The sequence below is a fragment of the Amphiura filiformis genome, unplaced genomic scaffold (genome assembly GCF_039555335.1).
Source record: "Amphiura filiformis unplaced genomic scaffold, Afil_fr2py scaffold_24, whole genome shotgun sequence".
Classification (NCBI taxonomy): Eukaryota; Metazoa; Echinodermata; class Ophiuroidea; order Amphilepidida; family Amphiuridae; genus Amphiura; species Amphiura filiformis.
Genome location: NW_027305488.1, coordinates 1,215,102 through 1,237,827, shown reverse-complemented (window position 1 = coordinate 1,237,827; position 22,726 = coordinate 1,215,102). Strand labels below are relative to the sequence as shown.

The window sequence follows — 22,726 nt, the reverse complement described above, 5'->3', positions numbered from 1 at the left end:
TTACAGAATAGTATCTATAATCCCTCAAAGTATATACTTCACAAAATATTGAGACTATAAATGATAAAATGGTTATCTAAAATCAACCGTACGTGGAAACAAAATAAAACAAACAACGAAATCAACAATAACATCATTAAAAAGAATAACAACAAAAAATGATTCTATATAAAACTGTCAAAATATACACAACTCCTTAAAGTGGTGTTTTTCTCAATTAACATTTGACTAACACAAGGTTAGCCTTTGTTAAGATTCGTGGTTTTGGAGTTTTTTTTGGGTAGGGGCGTTTTTGCCAAGAAAAAATGTGACATTGTTGACCCCGGGTTTTTTTTTCCGCTCGCGCCAAAAACCTGACAGGGTATGGGATAGGCTTTTACGACGGGAGTTCATAACAATTAGTAATATATTTTAGGGGGTTCACCGTCAGACAAGTTTAGAATTGTCAAGCTGTAAACCTAAACTTAATCCCACAAAGACCACACTGACGAACCCTATATTTGGGCATTTTTGCCACGTTGTGCATTTTTGCCAAGAGAAATATTTAAAAGAGAATGACAATCTATTTGTGTGGGTATTCACAATACATACTTTTCTATTACTTTAAGCACTGCTGCTGCAGCAGCGGTCACGGTAAGCCAAAAGAGAGTACACTAGCTTACACTCACGTACTCTGTGATGACTCGAGTATTTACGTGTGTAAAATTATACCATTCTTTTATCTGTGAAATGACGATTGCAAATAAACACATCATATGGCTGTCATCCATGCATATATTATATTGGCAAATAATAGGACACCTTAGAGGCCCATTCAGCGATTTGCTCATCCGGACGGTCGTAAAAATCATCAAAATTCAGATTTTGGTACCTTTGTAATTGTCATAGATGCGCTAATATAGCTTGTTAGTATTGTATCCGAAAGCCGTGTATGAAAGACAAAATAAGACATTTTACATGAATCTGTAATTTATATACTGACAGTATATAAATTAGCTACATGAATTTTAATGGCGCTTCAACTTTGTCAATAATGCTGTTTCCATGTTTTTTGCCCCAATTTTTCATTTCAGAAATAGGCTACCTAATGACATTTTTAACGACTTATCCATCACTTTTTAGTGATTTACACACAATTTCATTTTTTTATACTTTAGCTGGGAACACTGAATGGGACTTTAACTTTTGGGAATAGGAATTGTTCCTTAGTTTGCGTACATACAGCGATATTGATGTTGCCTGTCAAATATTGACGTATTTTCCCGTTACACCAGGCATATTATTCGTCGAACATAAGAAGAAGAGAAGACAATTGTCATTAATAATACGAGCCTGAAATTCATCAGTTGACGATTGATAGTCACTAACGCTACACCTGGCGATTACAAGAGAAACAACGTAACAAAAACACAATTTCTAATTTAAGTCAGATTTCAGTTCCTGAATAAACACTGGTGTGTAAAGGTCCAATGACTATGATATTAGACAACCTTGTGATCACAATTAAGTACATTTACCTCTCGCTTGTGAATAGATTTGTGTATTTCAGTTCTACACGTAAAGCGTTGAGGCATGGGTAAAATAAGCGAGTGTGCTGGAACTATAAGCAATGTACTCCAAACTATTTTGTAATAAGCTAAAGATTTGCAATAATGATAGAGCTTTACGCGTTTTGGGATAAATGCTAAATTACAAACTACATTGAATACAAAACAAAATAGGAATAGTATCTTATTGTAATCTGTGTAATCCTGCATTTGGTAATCTTTTGGGTCAATTAGTACAACACTTAGGTAAACTAGTAATACAAGTCAAACAGCTAGATTCAGATCGTAATACTTGTAATATGTATATCGTAATACATGTTCTTAAAATTAGACATAATGAGTGATTGTTGTATTATATTTTATTCACAACAAGTCTTATTATGATGCTTTTGTTTTTGTGATGACTAAATTTTGAATAACTCTCAAAACAAAAGATGATTGAATGATCGGATTTTCAGTGAAACCAAACACGATAATTGATAAAGATAAATACAGTAGAATTGATTGATTCAACATCAGACTCATCGCATTACCATTGGCTACGGGTCTCTTCTATTATAATATCTCTTTTTAATAATACCAAAATGGTATCTAAATCTTATACCATTTGTCAATCAAAATAAAATGTGAAATGATCGTATTGACAAGAAGTAGAGCATATATCTACCGATGTCATAACAACATCACCACCATCCCTGGCACATAACATCTACCCGTTAGTGCAGCTGCTAAAAGTAAATGATATCTAACACCACTTTTGTCATTTTGATCTGATTTTCTAGACTTATCACAAACTAAATATATTGATACAGAAGGCCGTGTGTATAAAAGTAACCGGATAGTCTCTAGGAGAATTGGTGACAACACTTACAAACAACCTAACGTGACAATGGACTCGTGTAAATCACCATCTAAATTGAATCTGGTGACACACCGTAATTCTAACACAATACAGGATAACTAGTAGGGTGGCACTAATGTAAAGCTATGTAACACGATTCCTGTACCTGTAATAAAGAGAGCCTCAGTCTGTAAAAAGCGATTTCACGAGGTGTATTATGGGTGTTAGACGAAGATGGATATTTAGAAATAGAACCCATCCATTGATAATGTATTGGAAGGAATGACTCGTAGAAGAAATTTAAGATTGACTTTCTTATTTAGATCGCACTTTGTGGAAACTTAAACCACACGGTTTTATATCACGTTGAATGCAGCCAACAATTGCGAGGCATGATAGGGGCGTATTTTACTCATCTGCCGTGCTGATCGCTTTTGTTGCAAAACCTTAAAAAATTTCCTTGTCAATTTCCACATATTTCCCAGAGGAGACTGACAATTGATGGACCTTTGATTTGGTTTTCGGTATAGTCTAAATTGGACTAAGGATTTGTCCAAACTTTCTATTTCCAAGTGTATATGATATAAATGTAGAAATGTAGTGGTTAAGTTTGGTCTACTCTCGCCATTACCTAATATGAATGCAATTGGACTTAGTCATGTGTATAATTCTGGATTTTATATTCTGTTATACCATTTTAACGATCTGTTAATCCACATAATGAGCTTAAATGCTTTCATTAGAACTTTAAAATATCATTTCCCACACAGTAATGTAAGACGACATACATCAGAGGTCCTTTTCACAAAGAATCAAACTCGATCTACATTTGATATAATTGGGCATACGTATGGTATATCAATCGTAAGGTTTTGTAGAACGGGGCCCAGTAAATTTATATGCGCTTACATTTAGTGATTCATCTTAACTTTCAGAACCATGGGTAATAGTAACGACTTTGCAACAGCCTCTTTGCAGAGCTTTTCACAGAGCCATTTAACAGATCTATTTACAAGGACACTATGACCGTGTTTATTTGTTTCAAACCGTATCAATTTCATTCGATCATGTTTTCTTTAAATAATTGAATAAGTAGAGTAATGTAACAGGCACATGAAAGCACAGGCACATATTCACTGAAGCTGAATTTGTACTACATTGCTGAGCGATAACGATTGTTTTTTAGCCAATGAAGTAGAGTACTTTTTGTTCCGTTGAGAAAAGCGCGCAACCTTATTGGGTAATACCAATTGCCCATCGCTCAGCGATGGAGTATAAATTAAGACGTAAAACATACTTATAACGCTGCCCTACCTCACACAGAATAACGCACTATCTGCAATGTTATTTACTTGTAGATTCTGTGTGTTTTCATTGGAAGACAGAATGGTATATTATCAATAATAAAAATAAACCCTTAGGGGAGTTTCCACGGTTAGCAAGTACAGTAAAATAAGGTCAGGCAGACAGTTAAAGGAAACAGTGAAATCAAAACATAATCCCATTTATATCTCTCTATATTCCCTGCCAACTTAATAACCAATGTACGCTTACCACATCCCGGAGTAACGTGTGCTATGTCAACCGCGCTATTAGATAACACTTTTCTTGTTATTATAAGCAAGAAATATACCTGTCGAATTTGGCATATGAGATTTCAAAGTGCACTTTATTGTCATATAACACCATCTTGTGAGAGGAAAACGATATCGTAATGAATTAAATACCATATTTTGAAGTGACAAATTGGAAAGGTATATGTTAGGATAGATTTCAACAGTATCGAAAATGTTGTTAAAACTTAGATATTCCGCGAGTTTGAAGCATGACAATGGATTCGTGTAAATCACCATCTAAATTGAATCTGGTGACACACCGTAATTCTAATACAATACAGGATAACTAGTAGGGTGGCACTAATGTAACACGATTCCTGTACCTGTAATAAAGAGAGCCTCAGTCTGTAAAAAGCGATATCACGAGGTGTATTATGGGTGTTAGACGAAGATGGATATTTAGAAATAGAACCCATCCATTGATAATGTATTGGAAGGAATGACTCGTAGAAGAAATTTAAGATTGACTTTCTTATTTAGACCGCACTTTGTGGAAACTTAAACCACACGGTTTTATATCACGTTGAATGCAGCCAACAATTGCGAGGCATGATAGGGGCGTATTTTACTCATCTGCCGTGCTGGTCGCTTTTGTTGCAAAACCTTAAAAATTTCCTTGTCAATTTCCACATATTTCCCAGAGGAGACTGACAATTGATGGACCTTTGATTTGGTTTTCGGTATAGTCTAAATTGGACTAAAGATTTGTCCAAACTTTCTATTTCCAAGTGTATATGATATAAATGTAGAAAATGTAGTGGTTATAAGTTTGGTCTACTCTCCCTATTACGCCGTATAAGTACGATATGCCGTTAGTCATGTGTACAATTCTGCATTTTATTTCTATTATACTATTTTACCGGTCTGTTAAACCACATACTATACTGGGCTCAAATGATTTCCTTAGAACGTACAATATTCATCTCTCACTCAGTAATGTAAGACGACATACATCAGAGGTCCTTTTCACAAAGAATCAAACTCGATCTACATTTGATATAATTGGGGATACGTATGGTATATCAATCGTAAGGTTTTGTAGAACGGGGCCCAGTAAATTTATATGCGCTTACATTTAGTGATTCATCTTAACTTTCAGAACCATGGGTAATAGTAACGACTTCGCAACCACCTCTTTGCAGAGCTTTTCACGTAGCCATTTAACAGATCTATTTACAAGGACACTATGACTGTGTTTATTTGTTTCAAACCGTATCGATTTCATTCGATCATGTTTTCTTTAAATAATTGAATAAGTAGAGTAATGTAACAGGCACATGCAAACACAGGCACTTATTCACTAAAGTTGAATTTGTACTGCATTGCTGAGCGAAAACGATTGTTTTTTAACCAATGAAGTAGAGTACTTTTTGTTGCGTTGAGAAAAGCGCGCAACTTAATATTGGTCAGTACCAATTGCCCATCGCTCAGCGATGGAGTATAAATTCAGCCTAAGACGTAAAAAACATACTTATAACCAGTGGCGTAGCCAGGATTTTGGAACCGAGGGGGCACAACTTGTAAATGTACCGACGGAAATAATTTTTACCGACGGAAGTTGTGAATGGTTGCCCCAAATTTTTTTTCAATGGTTTGAAAAAGTGAAGACAAAAAAAAAAAAAAAAAAACAAATCAGGCGCTAGCAACCGACAAACTTCAATTTTTAAACATTTTTTTAGACAATTTTCCACTCTTTCTTTCATCATCGTGCATAAGCAAAGTAAAATATTAGTCCATTGATCACCCAAATTATTTTTCGCCAACACCTTCCGTCTACCGACGGCCTCTCATGTACCGACGGCCATCATGAGCGGGGGCACCGGCCCCCTGCCCCCCCCCACTGGCTACGACACTGCTTATAACGCTGCCCTACCTCACACAGAATAACGCACTATCTGCAATGTTATTTACTTGTAGATTTTGTATGTTTTCATTGGAAGACAGAATGGTATATTATCAATAATAAAAATAAACCCTAAGGAGAGTTTACACGGTTAGCAAGTACAGTAAAATAAGGTCAGGCAGACAGTTAAAGGAAACAGTGAAATCAAAACATAATCCCATTTATATCTCTCTATATTCCCTGCCAACTTAATAACCAATGTATGCTTACTACATCCCGGAGTAACGTGTGCTACGTCAACCGCGCTATTAGATAACACTTTTCTTGTTATTATAAGCAAGAAATATACCTGTCGAATTTGGCATATGAGATTTCAAAGTGCACTTTATTGTCATATAACACCATCTTGTGAGAGGAAAACGATATCGTAATGAATTAAATACCATATTTTGAAGTGACAAATTGGAAAGGTATACGTTAGGATAGATTTCAACAGTATCGAAAATGTTGTTAAAACTTAAATATTCCGCGAGTTTGAGGAATTATTTTTTATAGAATATGTATCTATAATCCCTCATACTTCACGAAATATTGAGACTATTGGTGATAAAATGATTATTTACTTGTCATCTTGGGGTGGGGTTTTTCATTCATTTCATTCCTCTGCGAAGCAGGCGACTACAAAGTTTCTCCATGTACTACGATCTGAAGCCAAAGTGGCAATGGCATCTGGCAGTAGAAAGTTGTCGAAATCCCCCAACAGTTTTTGCACATAAGACAAGTAGGATATTCTTTGCCTTCCAGGTCTTCTTTTACCATGTAATGGGGTGTCGAGAGCATATTTTCTGCATGGTTCATCTTCCTGCATCCTCAGGATATGTCCCAGGAATCGTAGTTGTCGTGATCTGACAGAGTTGATAAGAGGCACAGTGTTGGTGATGGTATAGACCCTTTCATTACTAACATGGTCAGTGCGCTTGATGTTCAGCATTATCCTGTAACATGATGTACCAAAAGCGTTGATCTTATTTTCCATGTCAGTAGATATCACCCAGGACTCGCAGCCATAGAGCAATACTGTAACACAAGTGGTGTGAAACAGCTTGACTTTTGTTGCAACAGTGATTGTTGGACTTCTCCACAGGTGCTCCAGTTTCCAAAATGCATACCAAGCAAGCGCCTTCCGTCTGGAGAGGTCACTGGTGCTAGAGCCCATCATGGAACCAAGATATTTGAAATCAGTGACATACTTGATGGACTCTCCGTATACTTGGAGTGGTGGCTGAGGATTGCAGTTGATGGTCATGTACTCAGTTTTGGGAACACTGATGATGAGACCCAGGCTTTCTGCTGCAGCCGCTGTTCTGGTCAGCTGTGCCTGTGCCCGCGGGATGGAAGATTCAAATAAGGCAATATCATCAGCGAAATCCAAGTCGTTCAAAACCTTGGCAGGATAACGCATGGAGCGACGCGGGTGTGTTTCAACGCCACTGTTAGTCCCCTCGGTAGCCATCGTCATCAAATAGTCAATGAGAACAATGAATAGGAATGGGGCTAGAACATCCCCCTGCAATACTCCAGTAGTCACTAGGAAGGGATCCGAGATGTTGCCATCTACCAATACGGCACTTTGCGAATTTGTATACAGTACACGTATTGCCTTTACGATGCTCTCTGGGATACCATAGTGCCGCAAAACAGAAAACATCATCTTCCTGTTGATTGAATCAAAGGCTTTCTTGAAGTCAATGAATGTTATAGTTAGTGGAAGTTGGTAACTATGGAAAGCCTCCATGATTCTACGGAGGATATGCGTTTGCTGTGCACAGCTTCTGCCTGGTCTAAATCCGGCCTGGTTACTTCTTATTACAGGATCAACATGGTCCCTAATTCTATTCAGTAGGATCCTATTATACACCTTAGCTGCAACTGACATCAGTGTGATTCCTCTATAGTTGTTCATGAGACTGAGGTCTCCTTTCTTTGGAAGGGGAACAATAACATTGGTAATCCACTGTTCCGGTGGCGTAAGCTTTGTAAAAACTTCTACACAGAATTTATGGATGATGTCTACCATAGCTTCACCACCACCCTGGAGTGCCTCGGTGGTAATCGCACAGTCCAGACCAGCAGCTGTGTTTGTTTTCATTGCTTGAATGGCTTTTCAAGGGGTGGGGTAAAGACGGTTTAAAATTGTTTTGGAGGGGTTGATTTAAAGGATGTTGATTTTTTGGAGGGTTGATTTAGCAAACCAACTCAGGGGATTAATCACCACCCCCTCAAAGACCACACTGATTAACACTTACAGTGTTCACACTCTTTTCAAATAGGAATTAAAGGTGGGCGATAGATTTACTTATATTCTGTTTTCTATCTTACGCTGAGGCCTAAAATTAAAACAATCTGTTTCCGTTTTAATTGTAATTAATATGAGAACGAACACGTATACACCCATAGGATAGAACACACTTCTGGTGGTGGTAAACACTTTTTACTACGGTTCACACCACATCTCCGGCGATACATTACTAGGGCAATAATAAAAATATGATATTTCTTCGGATACCAAAACCATCAGTTTTGTTAAGGAAAAATGCAGGATGCGGTTGCAGTTCTAATCATGCACTGTTAAAATATAATGTCAATCTATTTGTGTGTATTCACTTTACATACTAAGCTATTACGTTAAGCGCTGTTGCTACAGCAGCGGTCACGGGAAGCCAAAAGAGAGTCCACTACATACACTCACGTATACTTTGATGACTCGAGTATTTACGTGTGTAAAATTATACTATTCTTTTATCTGTAAAATGACGATTGCAAAATGCAAATAAACACATCATATGGCTGTCATCCATGTAATTTATATATTTGCAAATAGCAGGAGACCTTAAAGGCCCATTCAGCTATTTGCTCATCCGGACGATCTTAAAAATCATCAAAATTTTGGTACCTTTGTCATTGTCATAGATGTGCTAACATCCCGGGGCTAACATAGCATAGCATCCGCAAGATGTGTATGAAAGACAAAAAAAAGACATTTAAAATGAATCTGTAATTTATATACTGACACTATATAAGTTAGCTACATGTAATTCGATGGCGTTTCAACTTTGTCAATAATGCTGTTTCCTTGCTTTTTTGCCCCCATTTATCATTTCATAAATAGGCTACCTAATGACAATTTTAACGACTTATCCATCACTTTTAAGGGATTTACACACCACAATTTCATTTTTTTTATACTTTCGCTGAGAACACTGAAAGGGAACTTTTGGGAATAGGAATCGTTCCTTAGTTTGCGTACATACAGCGATATTGATGTTGCCTGTCAAATATTGACGTATTTTCCAGTTACACCAGGCATATTATTCCTCGAACATAAGAAGAAGAGAAGACAATTGTCATTAATAATACGAGCCTGAAATTCATCAGTTGACGATTGATAGTCACTAACGCTACACCTGACGATTACAACAGAAACAGCGTAACAAAAACACAATTTCTAATTTAAGTCAGATTTCAGTTCCTGAATAAACACCAGTGTGTATTAAGTCCAATGACTATGATATTAGCCAACCTTGTGATCACGATTAAGTACATTTACCTCTCGCTTGTTAATAGATCTGTGTATTTCAGTTCTACGCGTTAAGCGTTGAGGCATGGGTAAAATAAGCGAGTGTGTTGAAACTATAAATAAACAATGTACTCCAAACTAATAAGCCAGAGCTTTGCAATAATGACAGAGCTTTGGGATGAATTCTAAATTGCAAACTAGAATACAAAACAAAACAGGTAGTAGCTTATTGTAATCTGTATAATCCTATGGTAATCTTTTGAGTAAATTAGTACAACGCTAAATACAAATCAAACAGTTACTATAATATTGTAATACTTCTTTATACGTGTCATGATTTTAAAATTCAACACAATGAATGATTGATGACCGGAAGCAAACCATTTTAATTGTACACCAAGTCTTGCTATGATCCAATTTTGAAATATCAAGTTTGTTGTGTCACTCGATGTAAATAAGGCTGCGCAGTTTGCTGCTCATAGCACGCAGATTCAGTGTAATGGTCTGCTTTGCTCTAAAGCGTTCGACTATTTTCTGCTGAACTGATTTACAAGGCAGAGCAACGTACATAGTGTGGTGGTTGTATTGATGGCCTTGTTACTTCACTGTGTTCAATACGATATATCTGGTTATGTCAAGATAACAAGTTCTGTTATGCAACCACACAAGGTATTACAATGGTGTTATTGTTTTGAACGTGCATATGTCAGTATACACATGACGGACTTTGACCGTATTGAGGTTCTTCTTAAGAACCATTTCAACCTCCTTTTTAATCACGAACAGAATACTTTAATTGATGGTTTTTCATTTTTGTATCAATTTGTTTCTAAACTTCCTGTATTCACAGCATCAGTCCATTTATCATGTTTGTTACTTGACGTGCAAGTCAAGGAATAGCACGGAAATGGAGAAGCATTTTCATTGCTAACACGTCATTCGTCTCTTTTATTTTTACTTCTAGGAATACCCACGGGATAGTGTTCACACTCTTGACTTCATCTCTACGCGCGTCTGTTGTGTGTAAATCGAAACAAGTAACGATTCGTGTGTACTACTGACCAGTGACAGAGAGAAGACCGTCTTGCATGGTAAAGTTTGCTATTTACTCAACGTGTAGTCCAGTCACTGAGCGCTGGAGAAGACCTCATGGGGGTTTTCCATCACACATTATACAGTTAATGCTGTTGACCGATATTCTTTTATTATAGTATTATATGTTCGAACCTAGGCAAACGGACATCGATGTTATAGGTAATTGGACTAAGAGATCATTTACTAGTTGGCCGTCCGTAACCGAGGTTATCTACAAGAAACGTATTCAATATGCCGGCCGGATAACGATTCTCTATAGAATTCTCTGTGGTCTTATATTACATCAAGTGGATGTTTAAACAAGGACATAAGGACGGTCAGTCGGGATCTAAGCTGCAACACCAAGCTACTTCACCAGCCCTTAATTCTCCTGATAGATTGGCAAAGATTTTTAATCTGTTTCCTGCTATGTGCAGAATTTAAATCGCACGATTTCTGGTGCGAGCATTGTCAGTTTGAGCAGACAGGTTGACACCTGAGACTATCTTCATTAGCTAACATTTAAACCTCAAGATGTTGGGTTGCTAAAGTTCTGCAATGTGAGACATATGGAATCAACATAGACATATTTATATGGAAACAACTTACTTATCCACCGATTTGACCATGAATACTTTGTGACGTACGTGTGGAAGTTAAACGTGATTTAGTGTTTGTTTCGAAGGAATAGAAAAGCATTAGCGAGCCACTAGTGCAGCAGGTTTACATTGATATCAAGGTAAGACTTTTAGCATAATATTCTTCTTGTCCTGAGGTAGATTTCGTTTTTGATATGGGGGAAGATGTCGGTTGGTGTAAAATCTGTTAAGCAGAGTGAATGCTGCACCTTTAGCTACCATATTAACTTTTCTGCAACAAAACAACAAAAAATGCGCGGAAATCGCGCCAAAATACGCCTGGATGTGTCAAATATTTGTGTGTAACATTTTGGGGATAACACTGTGTATACTCACAGCCATCTGGGAAATATTCATATTGTGAATAATCTACCCAAAAAGTGATTTATCTGGTTGACACGATTTATTATTCACAATTTATTTTGGGGGATCAGTTATGGACATCTCCCACGAGTCGAATATTGGGAGGATTAATCCCACATCCCTCTAGGATATTCTCCTATGTTCTCTTTATTTGAATATATCCCATTTTATACGTCTTATTTGTACAAGACCTGAACACTAAAGCTTGCTTTATCGAAACATACAACCAATATTAATTGAAACCGATCACTTGCATATAATAGCTTTTGACCAGTTTTAGTACTCCAATATAACTATTTAGCAAAATCATTAAGCTCATTTTATAATTTCAAGTGGATCAAAATATTGCATTTTGGAAAGTTCATTACGCTTCATATTCCTTGAACAATTCGTTCTATTCTACCAACATTTTATCTGAAAATAAAGGTTATAACTCATTCAAATACGCTATGAACAAATATCCAGCATAACACCTGTTACCAGCCGTCAACATTTCACAAGCAATTGCCTCAGGTGAATGTCACTTTCTGGAAAGCTGTGCTGAACAAGGTCATCTGATGTTACCCATCTGGGTCATATAGGCTACACAATAGCTCTAAGAGAAGGTGGTAAACTGATCACCTCGTAAACAATGTAATGCTCTGTGTGCTAGCCACAGGCTTCAATATAAAAAGACGAATTTTGAGAAATTTATCAAAATATCAGGAGCTAAAAGCAGTCAAGATAGCTCAATCGATACGGCGTTCAACTATGGTGTGAGAGGTTGCGGGTTCGAACCCTGGCGGTGCCTAGTACGATCTCGTGGACAAATTGAGTTAGCTTGAAATTCCCCTGGACAAGGAACTTACTGCTAATTGTCTCGTTGTAACCCGTACGAAAGTCGGGGAGCTGATCCTGGTTGCGAAGGTTATTTGTGGAATGTCTAGGGTGTGCGCTCTTGTAGCATCAAAGTCCCTGAATTGTTGTTAAATGGTTTATGGAATGATGTGGGCCCGTAGTGGTCAGCGACAACCAGACGCGTAGCAAGCGGGGGGACAGGGTGGACGAAGTCCATGGGCCCCGAGGGTTCAGGGGCCCCGAGCACAAAAGCGAAAATTAAATAAGGGCTGATAATGGAGAGCAGGGCCGGATTTTTATACCATTGGGCCAGATGGATCCGGGTCCAGGGCAATTTTGGGCCCCCAAAATTGCCCTATGCATCTTTCTTTTAACCTCAATAACAGCATGTTTTTTGGTCAAAATAGGGCAAAATTGTAAAATTTTCCGCGCTTCGCGCGCATTCAAATACCAAAATTTATGGTGATCTGGGGCCAAAGTAGTCTAAAATTGAAATGAACAAAATAGTCCACCTTTAGTTAAACCAAAACTTGGCCACTGACTTGAGTGCACATGCCTTCCTCGGCACGTGAGTTCGGGGCCTCCAAATTTTGGCCTGGCCCAGGGCCCATAAGGTAGGCTAAATCCCGCCCTGGTTAAAAGGGCCCGCGCTGTTCCTTGTCCATGGGCCCCTGATGCTCTTGCTACGCTCCTGGCGACAACCTGTAAAGTGTGCTGAGGCTTGTGGATCAACGTCTATAGGCGTTGTGCCTGTGTGTAGCTCACTATAAATCACTGCGCTTTTTTTTACCACTGAACCAATACTAGTCTTGTTTGTATTATTTTTTCATGCTGATTCCAAATATGGTCAAAAAATTGCATTTTTGAAATATTTGAATTTTAAAAAAAAATTGAAACTTGTCGTCTGCTGTCGAAACCCGCTTGCTTAAAATTTGAATGAAGCGGTAGCGTAAAGCTGGTCTTTGGTCTTTGTTTTTCCATCTTATTTTCAATCTTTTCCAATGCCAGATATAAAATGCGAAAGGAGGAGAGGATACTGATTACCTCATTTTGGTTGAATAACATACCCATCACCTCCATGGAGTCCAATAATCCATTATGATATAGGGACCAAAACCTGTATCCATTTGACGCGTCCTATGAAATACGGTTTGTCTGCAGATGTCTAACGGACATTCCTAGTAAGAACCAATCAGAGCAACCGTTACTAATATGCGAGCTGTGTATAAATATTGTATAATTGCACGGGCGTGCATTCCGCGTAGTACACGCAGTACTTTGAACAGGTTGATTTTTCTTGCGGGTTGATGCATTACATTTGCTTGTATTTTCCAGCATTTAACGGACAGCCACAACGCTTACTTGTAGGTCATATGATCGTCAAACTTTTCAACACGTCTCGTTTGACCTAAAATACATATTATAGGCTCCCCTTATACACTAAACTGAGTGGTTGTCTCAATCACTTTACATTGACTGCCGTCATGGTTAAAATCAAGTACCAAGAAAATACTTATACATTATTGAAAGTTATTTTTTATATCATGTGGGTGATATGTATGTTCATTGGAAATGTTCCTGGAGTGTCTACGTAGATATATCAAGATGACAATTTAAGTGTGTTTTGATGGAATGATATTTTGTAAAATTTAAGTGCGCGCGCATTTTGCTTTTAAAGGATTATGTCCATGAATTATATCAAAATGGACATCCAAATACACACAATTGATACGTAAAATCTCATAACAGTATGCAAACATATAAATGCATTAATACATGGCGCCATTTCATCAGGATCAGCATGATCAGAGCGATGCAGTTTTTGGATATCAAAATCAGTGCACTAAGCTTCCTTGGCGCAGATCGACTGCTTAGTGCCAGAAGTGGGTAATTGCACTTACTCACTTCTGGCACTAATCAGTCGATATGGCGGGACTGACTGCAAGTGACAGTACAGACATGGCTCTTCAAACCGAAGGACGGGATAGACCTGCTATCATGGTTCATTGACGAATTATTAATGTATTATTAGGATAGCGTAAAAACATCATTTATCTAATGAGAACATCCATATTGCTTTCAGTTTAAATTGTTAAAAAACAAGAGACGCAAAAAAATCCTTAAACATCCTGTATGTGAATATTTGACGTCAATCACTTGGAAGAAGGAGGCCTGATGCGATATCGCCATTTATGACGTCGCCATTTGATTACACTTAATAGTTATTAAATCTTCACAAACAATTCTAAATATGTTATATATTGCTAAAGCAAAATTATGTCTAAAACCGTGCCCCACTGTTAGTATGTTGTTTTTCAATTTGTAACTGCTAACCGTCTACTTTGAACTGGCTGTCAGCCTTGTCGTTTCGTCAGCCTCGTACGTCACGTGTCCAGTGGCCTACACCACCAGCCAATCATTGATTGATACTTCAAGTTGCATTATTATATGATTTTCACACAAAAAAACACAAAGTAACAAAATATATCATTGACAAGTTGAAACGAATGCACCGCCCTAGTTTGAAATAAAAAAAAAAAGGGATTTCTTTTATTTACTTTCTTGATTGCTTACTCATTTTATTACATACTGACTTGCTTAATTATATCAGTTTGTCTAATCTTTTATCTTTGATGACCTGTTTTAATAGCCTGTACAAAATGTGATTACATTAACACTAACATGTCTCGAAAATGCAACCACATACTACGCAAAAAATGTAATGTAAAAACACTAACACGTAGTTTAATGTGTTGGCATACTAACACATAAAATGCATAAACGTTAGTGAACTTGCTTTACTTTAATACTAACTTGCTTACTTACTTTCCTACTTACTTCATGCACTTACCGAATTGATAAAAAAAAGTAAAAATAGTAAAATAGATATTAACGAAATACATTCTGAACAACGAAAAAATTGACCTTAAATTGTATCTGTATTAGTTGCATTATATGAGATTTACGTCAGCATATCCTTCCTTTGGGAAATATCAGGTAAGTACAAATGTAATTATTGGACAAACAAGCTTTTTAAGTGCAAGGATTTTACACTGGAGACATTTTTGCGTCCATTTAATAATTTGCTTTAAAGGTGCAAAAAAATGAGTTTAAACTTTATAATGGAGGTTGTTTAGTGTATGGGACGATTTTATTAGTGTCAACAAATGCAAAAGCACAAATAATAACATTGCAACAACAATGACATCTTCATGACCATGATCATCGTCATTCGTATCATCATTATCATCATCATCGTTGGTGTCGTCATCATTATCATCATCATCAACATCATCACCATCGTCGTCGTCGTCGTCGTCGTCGTAATCATCATTATCATGATCCTGAACGATTATCTTATAAATGCATCTACGCAGTTTCCCCCTCGAAACACCCGAGTACACAGATATATCCAAGCACGGCGAGTCTAGCCTCTACGCCAGAGGAGGCTTAAAGGCATTCCTACAATGCACTATGATTGGGAAATTTGATCACTATAACCTAATTTTAAAGGCAAAGTCCCCATTGCCACACACACAAAATGGTAATTTTAAAACTGCAGCCAACGAGTTAATAGTTGAGACTTATGACTGATATTTAATTTTCTTACAGGAAACATTCATATTGTCCCACTGCATTAATTTTATTCCTAAGTCTCGATGTTTTGAATGTTAAATAATAGGATGAAACAGATATTTGCACACAAGCCCAATGCAAGGTATGATCAACTGTACCGCATGTGTACAAAAGCCAGACATACAAGGTCAGAAACCCCATTGGGTTGTGAGAATGTCTTTAAACATCCTCTGCCTCTACGCAGTCTGTATTTATACTACACGGTTGAGTGCATATCATCATAAGAGCTGTGAGAAACCTAGTGGAAGATATGTATCTGTGATTGGTTCTTGTCAAAACCTCAAGTGTTCCCTTTATCCAATCAGAATTTTTTATATCGAACGAAAGCTAACACTTCCCCTTAAAAACTCTTTTTTTCATTACGACAACAGATAACGCAATTCAATGTTTATAGCAAGGCGAATGTGGTAAATCTGTTGCAAACGACCTATCCAAGCACATTTTTTGACTAAAATGTAGGTTTTAAAAGTCAAAACCTCAAGTGTTCCTTCAAGTTTATGTCATTAAATGAAAGAGCACACTTATATTGTCCATAAAGTAGCTTCATTTCAATGAGAAATGGCCAATTCTCATTAAATTACAAATCTTGTGCAAAAAGTTACTTTTTCGCCTGTTTTGTCATACAGGCTGAGTCAAAAAGAAGTAAACTCATGTTTGAGGAGCTGTAACTCGAGATCTGCAAAGAATCTGCTAAAAATAAAAATACCACTGGAAAGAGAAAAATCTACACGTCTAAATTAAAAAAAGAATTGTTGCAATTGCTCACAGCAAACTAAAGTTATGCTCATTTGAATACAACCACCCATTTTTGTAGCTGCACACGGCTGATTGATTTTCATCCATTTCAATTTCGAAGAATCAGCAAAGTGCTACCAGGATTTATTGTTGAAAAGACAACTTTTGCTTTTAATTAATATTCAACAACGTCCATGACGGTACTATAGTTTGTAGGGATACCAATTCAAGTCTTTACGATCGATCCGGCAGAAGCTTGATTGGGGAATGTTGGGTAAAGGATTGAGCTGATCTTTGGTCATGCTGTAACGCATGTCACGTGTGATCTAGCAGTTTGTGGTCTGCCTGAAGCTTCCGGCTGTCTATTCCTTAGTGCCAATGCACATTGAGCTTGTTCACATTCTTATACCGTAAAAACTCGATAGTTAACATATGTGCTTACTATCGAGCGCTTTTAAAACATGCAAACAAACATGAAGAGCCCCATCCACAAAAGTGTAAAGGGTTTTGAGCAAATCATCGATACGCATAGTTATATACGAACAAGTAAACCTGTAAATGTGTGTCTCAACCCCATTAGCTCAGTTGGTAAAGCGCCGGACTTTGGTACAATTTCACGTTTTCAAAAGCAATCGATAGTAAGCACATATGCTAACTATCGAGTTTTTACAGTATACTGCTCCCTCACATGAAACCCGGTTAGCTGTAGGAAATTGGAGACAACAAAGACGCTGAACTTCAGTGGGACTCTTAGTTTCATGATACTTCGTCGCCAGAAACGTGCGCTCCCGTGCAGTAAATTGTGGTGCCATGTTGTCATTTGGCCCGTTTTATTGTAATGTAGTGCAATGAGGTAAAATTCATATTGAAAAGAGCCCTTTAACAGGAATTATTGGTCGAAACCACACCTGCCACAGAACGTTATTTGCATTTGGATATCGCGCCTTACCAATCAATATAATAGGTAGGCTCTACTTAGGAAGTGAAACCGTGTGCAGCTACAAAAATGGGTGGTTGTATTCAAATGAGTATAACTTGAGTTTGCTGTGAGCAATTGCAACAATTATTTTTTTATTTAGACGTGTAGAATTTGCTCTTTTTAGTGATATTTTCATTTTTAGCAGATTCCTTACAGATCTTGAATTACAGCCCCTCAAACATGAGTTTACTTCTTTTTGACTCAGCCTGTATGATTGTAAATTCAATGAACTTTGACTTTGCTAAAGAGCGTTTACAGATTCATATGGAGAAAAGTGGGGAGAGAGAATGTATAGACACTGAAAAAGCTCTCTGTTTACAGACATTAACGCATTGGCTTCCACATCACGTATAGCAAACCCATAATGTTATTTATTTTCTTTTTGACCCTTTTTCTCACCTGATTTAGTTGATCACATTTTCTTCTTTTTGATCTGATTATAGCTGCTCATTTTGTTTACTGTGTAACACGATATCCCAAACTGCATGTCGATAACGCAGTCCATATCGATTGTATTGATTAATGCCTCACTATAAACTGCCATAGCAAGATCAAGGTGACGGCAGCCTACAATTAGATTTCCTGACTAGGGTCTGCTTAAATGTCAGCTCACGTACAGTAAAATTATTTCTCTCTCAAACAGGACTTGCTCAAGGGACGCCAATTTGAAATTCCTAGATTCTGTTGCATTTGAAGGAATTAAATGACCACTTTTATCTACCTCTGGCTCTTATTCAAAATTATTTTAAAAAGTAAAAAAAAAACTGTAGAAAAGAATCTATAACTTTATAAAATAGATAAACGTGTGGGTTGTATTGCAAGGCTTTGATTAACAGTGCAATGCATTAATTCAGAGAAGAAACGCACAAATACAAACCAAGCATAACTACATTAACGAAATGCATTTGCATTAAAAAAGACACAAGGCTAACATGATTAAGATGAATTAAAGCTGTCATGATTCAAATGAAACCTTTTATCATAGCTCGAGGTATAAAATATCCATTAACTTTGTTTAAGGGTAGTTAATGTGTTTTTAGTTATTTTTTAGTATGTTTTATTTGTTTGTATATCTCACAATAATAATCAAGACTCATAGATGAACAATTCAAAGTGCCGTTTCTGTTATTGTTTGTTTTGTTAGAGTACATTTATTGATAATTTTTTAGAAAATTTGTTCTTTCATTTTCATCTTGCTTGTTTTGTTTGTTGATTGCTTTTTGTTTATATTTTTCGTGCGGGTACATTCATTTACACCCCACACCCCCCTACACACACGTCGTATCACGGGTCCTTTTTGTCCTTTTTTCCTCTTTTCTTCTAATATGAATATATAGGAATCACATTGGAAGCTGTATAACTTGTGAATGTGCACTTTTGGCAACAAAGTGCTACTTTCGTTATTCAAGTTTTATTTACTTATGCGGCAGGTTTGCTCTCGGCAAAACAACATTTGAAAGTCAAAAAGTAGTAGCTAAAGTTGAATGGTGTCATATGATTACATTAACACTAACGACGTAAACACTAATACATATATACAAAGGGATTACGTTTATTTAATTACTTTCTTAATTGCTTGCCTATTTAATTACATACTGACTTAATTACTTCTTATTCTATGGAGACAAGAAAGTCCTAATTATCAGTGTGTTTGATCTACCTTTTATCTTTGGATCTATAGCCTACACAAAATATTACTGTATTACATTAACACTTAAATGTAAACAGCAATACATATTGTTGTCTCGAAAATATCAGCGCATACAGCACATAAACTCTAGCACATAACTGTAAGTGTTAACACATAGAATACATAAAACATTTTAACTTGCCTTACTTTAATACTTACTTATACAGGGTGTCCCAGAAAAAAATTACCGAGTGAATATAATTGGACGTAAGTCGAGAACTAGACATCAGAATCACAAAAATTACAATGTAGCACATAGCCTATTTTACTGTGCATTACATACGAAAATTTTATTTGATTCGCTTGAGTGGTTGCGAAGAAATTAACAATTACATAATGCGTGCATTAATGCAGTTCATTCCAAGTTTGATCAAAAGGCGTTTTTCTCATACTCGCTCACCGCTTCCTAAAGTTTGTGTATCTCACTAAATTTAGTCCACATAATCTATTTTATAATCCGACGGTGTTATATTATTCATGCTTTCACTGAAGAAGAATAACATTATGTCCGAGAAAACTGTGATTTCTGCAATTGGAAACTTTCCAACTTTAATTCTTTAGGTTGTGCAAATATGTTATATTTTAACTTTCCAAAGAACATTTGAGTAAAGAATGACAATGACCAAGTGCTCACAGCTTTACGTGTGATTTTTGATACCATGCAACATTAATGTTGAAGTTTTAAAAGATTTAAACTTTGCATTACAATTTCTTGGAAATATTCCAAACACATTAATATGTATGAGAATTGTTTTTAAGCAAGATGGAATTCTTTATCAGTAACTCTTTATGCAACATTTATATCAACATTAACGAAAAAAGTACCGAGCATCATCTTACATGCAAGCTCTCATTTTCAATACCATGCAAGTTTTCAAATTTGAACAAACCCTAATTAAATATTTTGCAAGAAACAAATTATTTAAAAATAACGGAAAGAATTTCACGGTACAAAATATGAAGCCCATTGACAGTTAACCACTAGTGCGCATGTTGAATGATTTTCTTTCAAACTTGGAATGAAGTGAATTGAAACACGCGTTATGGAATCGCTCATTTCTTCGCAATCAGCCAACTGAATCCAGTAAAATTAGCGTATAAGATGCAGAATAAGATGGGCTACACACATATTTTTAGATTCTGATTTGTATTTCTCGACTGGGACACCCTGTATACTTACTTACTTACTTACTTACTTACTTACTTACTTACTTACTTACTTACTTACTTACTTACTTACTTACCTACTTAGTTGCTTAAATTCCTTTTACTTTCTTACTTTTACGTACGTCAAATAAATAAATAGATATAAAATTAAATACATTCAGAACAAAGACAATATTTGACCTTAAACTGCCTGTATTAGTTTTATTATATAAGACTTACGTCAGCATGGCCTTCCTTTGGGAAATATCAGGCGCGTATAAATGTAATTATTTGACAAATAATCCTGTTAAGTACAACGACTTTACACCGGAGACATTTTCCGTCCATATAATAAATTTGCTTCAAATGCGCAGCAGCAAAAGTAACAATAATAACATTACAACAATAATAAAATCATCGTCATCATCATCATTATCATCATCATCATCGTCGTCGTCTTCGTCGTCGTCGTCGTCGTCGTCTTCGTCGTCGTCGTCGTCGTCGTCGTCGTCGTCGTCGTCGTCGTCGTCGTCATCATCATCATCATCATCGTCGTCGTTGTCGTCGTCGTCGTCATAACCGCCATAGTAATAGTCACCATCAACATTAGCAGTAAGATGACAAAATTATTAACTAAATTAACAAACAAAATAATGACATAATAATAATGCAAATTTGAAATTAAGCTAAAAGATTTTAAAAAAAACAGAGAATAAGCAGACAAATACTAATGAACAGGGAAAACCCCTATAATCTGAGTCAGAATGATAACATATACAATAGCTCAAATTGAAGCAAGTAAGAGAGAGAGAGACAAAGAGAGGGAGAGAGTGGGGAGAAAGAGAATATAGACACTACATCAAACCTTATAAATGTTTACAGACTTTGAATCCACATCACGTACAGCAAACCCATAATGTTTTGTTGTTTTGACCCTTTTTCTCACCAGGTTTAGTTGATCACATTTTCTTCTTTTTGATCTGATTATAGCTGCTCATTTTGTTTACTGTGTAACACGATATCCCAAACTGCATGTCGATAACGTGCTCCATATCGATTGTATTGATTAATGCCTCACTATAAACTGCCATAGCAAGATCAAGGTGACGGCAGCCTACAATTAGATTTCCTGACTAGAGTCTGCTTAAATTACACGTACAGCAAAATTATTTCTCTCTCAAACAAGACTTGCTCAAGGGACGCCAATTTGAAATTCCTAGATTCTCTTGAATGTGAAGGAATTAACATGAGCATTTTATAGAGTCGTGTGATTTTATTTTAAACCAGATTTTTTTTCTTGTGCTTGTACATTCCTCCTCCTCCTCCACACTTACACAGCATTTTTTGCGTTCGATGTGTCATTTATTCCTCTTCTCTTTGAATAATAATAGGTATAGCTATATATATAATACATAAAAATGCCACATTTCTAGCTTAGACATGTGAATGTGCACTTTTGGCAACATAGCGTTACTTTCGTTATTCAACTATTGTTTACATATGCGACAGGTTTGCTCTCGGCAAGACAACATTTGAAAGTCAAAAAGCAGAAGCTAAAGTAGAATGGTGTCATCAAATTCAAATAATTCCTACCTCTCTCAGATGTCCTTGACGAGTGCTTGTTACACATTGTATTTGTATAGTTACGTGCTTCCTTTCGTGTGATCCTCTCTGTAAATAAATACATTAGTTTCCATATTCATTAACACGAACGTAAATATACGTTCCGGCAAAGATTGCGGTTGAAATAAAAATGTATTGATTTTAGTGAAAGAAACTGTAAACTGTCTTCCAAAATATGCACATATTTCGATGATATTGTAAGGTTGTTCATTTTTTCAGACACGTTTTTGAAGACATAATACACTTAACTCTCTTCACGCGGGTGTCGATTGCAGACGACAAGTTTCAAAACTTTTTAAAAATTCAAACATTTCAGTAATGTAAATTGTCATGACCATATTTGGAATAAGCATGAAAAATGCATTAAAATGAGTACAAACAAGCCTAGTATTGGTCCAGTAGTTTTTAAGATAGCCCTTGATATTTTGAAAAAATATTTCAAAACTTGAACTTTTTCCACATAGCACGCAGAGCATTAATACACGTTTGTACTGTAAAATGTAGGACATTATCATATGTGATGCGATCAAGCAAAATCAGTCGGAACTCGGAAAAATTTAATTTTCAGTTTTTTAAAGGAT

At 36.4% G+C, this 22,726-nt stretch overlaps 1 protein-coding gene across 1 annotated transcript in view; it reads left to right on the top strand.

Moving 5' to 3' along the window:
* Window positions 1-10,424: 10,424 nt before the first annotated feature.
* LOC140143626 (calcitonin gene-related peptide type 1 receptor-like) overlaps window positions 10,425-22,726 on the top strand; it is a 79,924-nt gene continuing 67,622 nt past the window's right edge. Inside the window, exon 1 of the mRNA XM_072165443.1 lies at window positions 10,425-11,237. The gene's annotated coding sequence lies outside the window, so the exon portion shown is untranslated. The remainder of the gene's footprint in view (window positions 11,238-22,726) is intronic.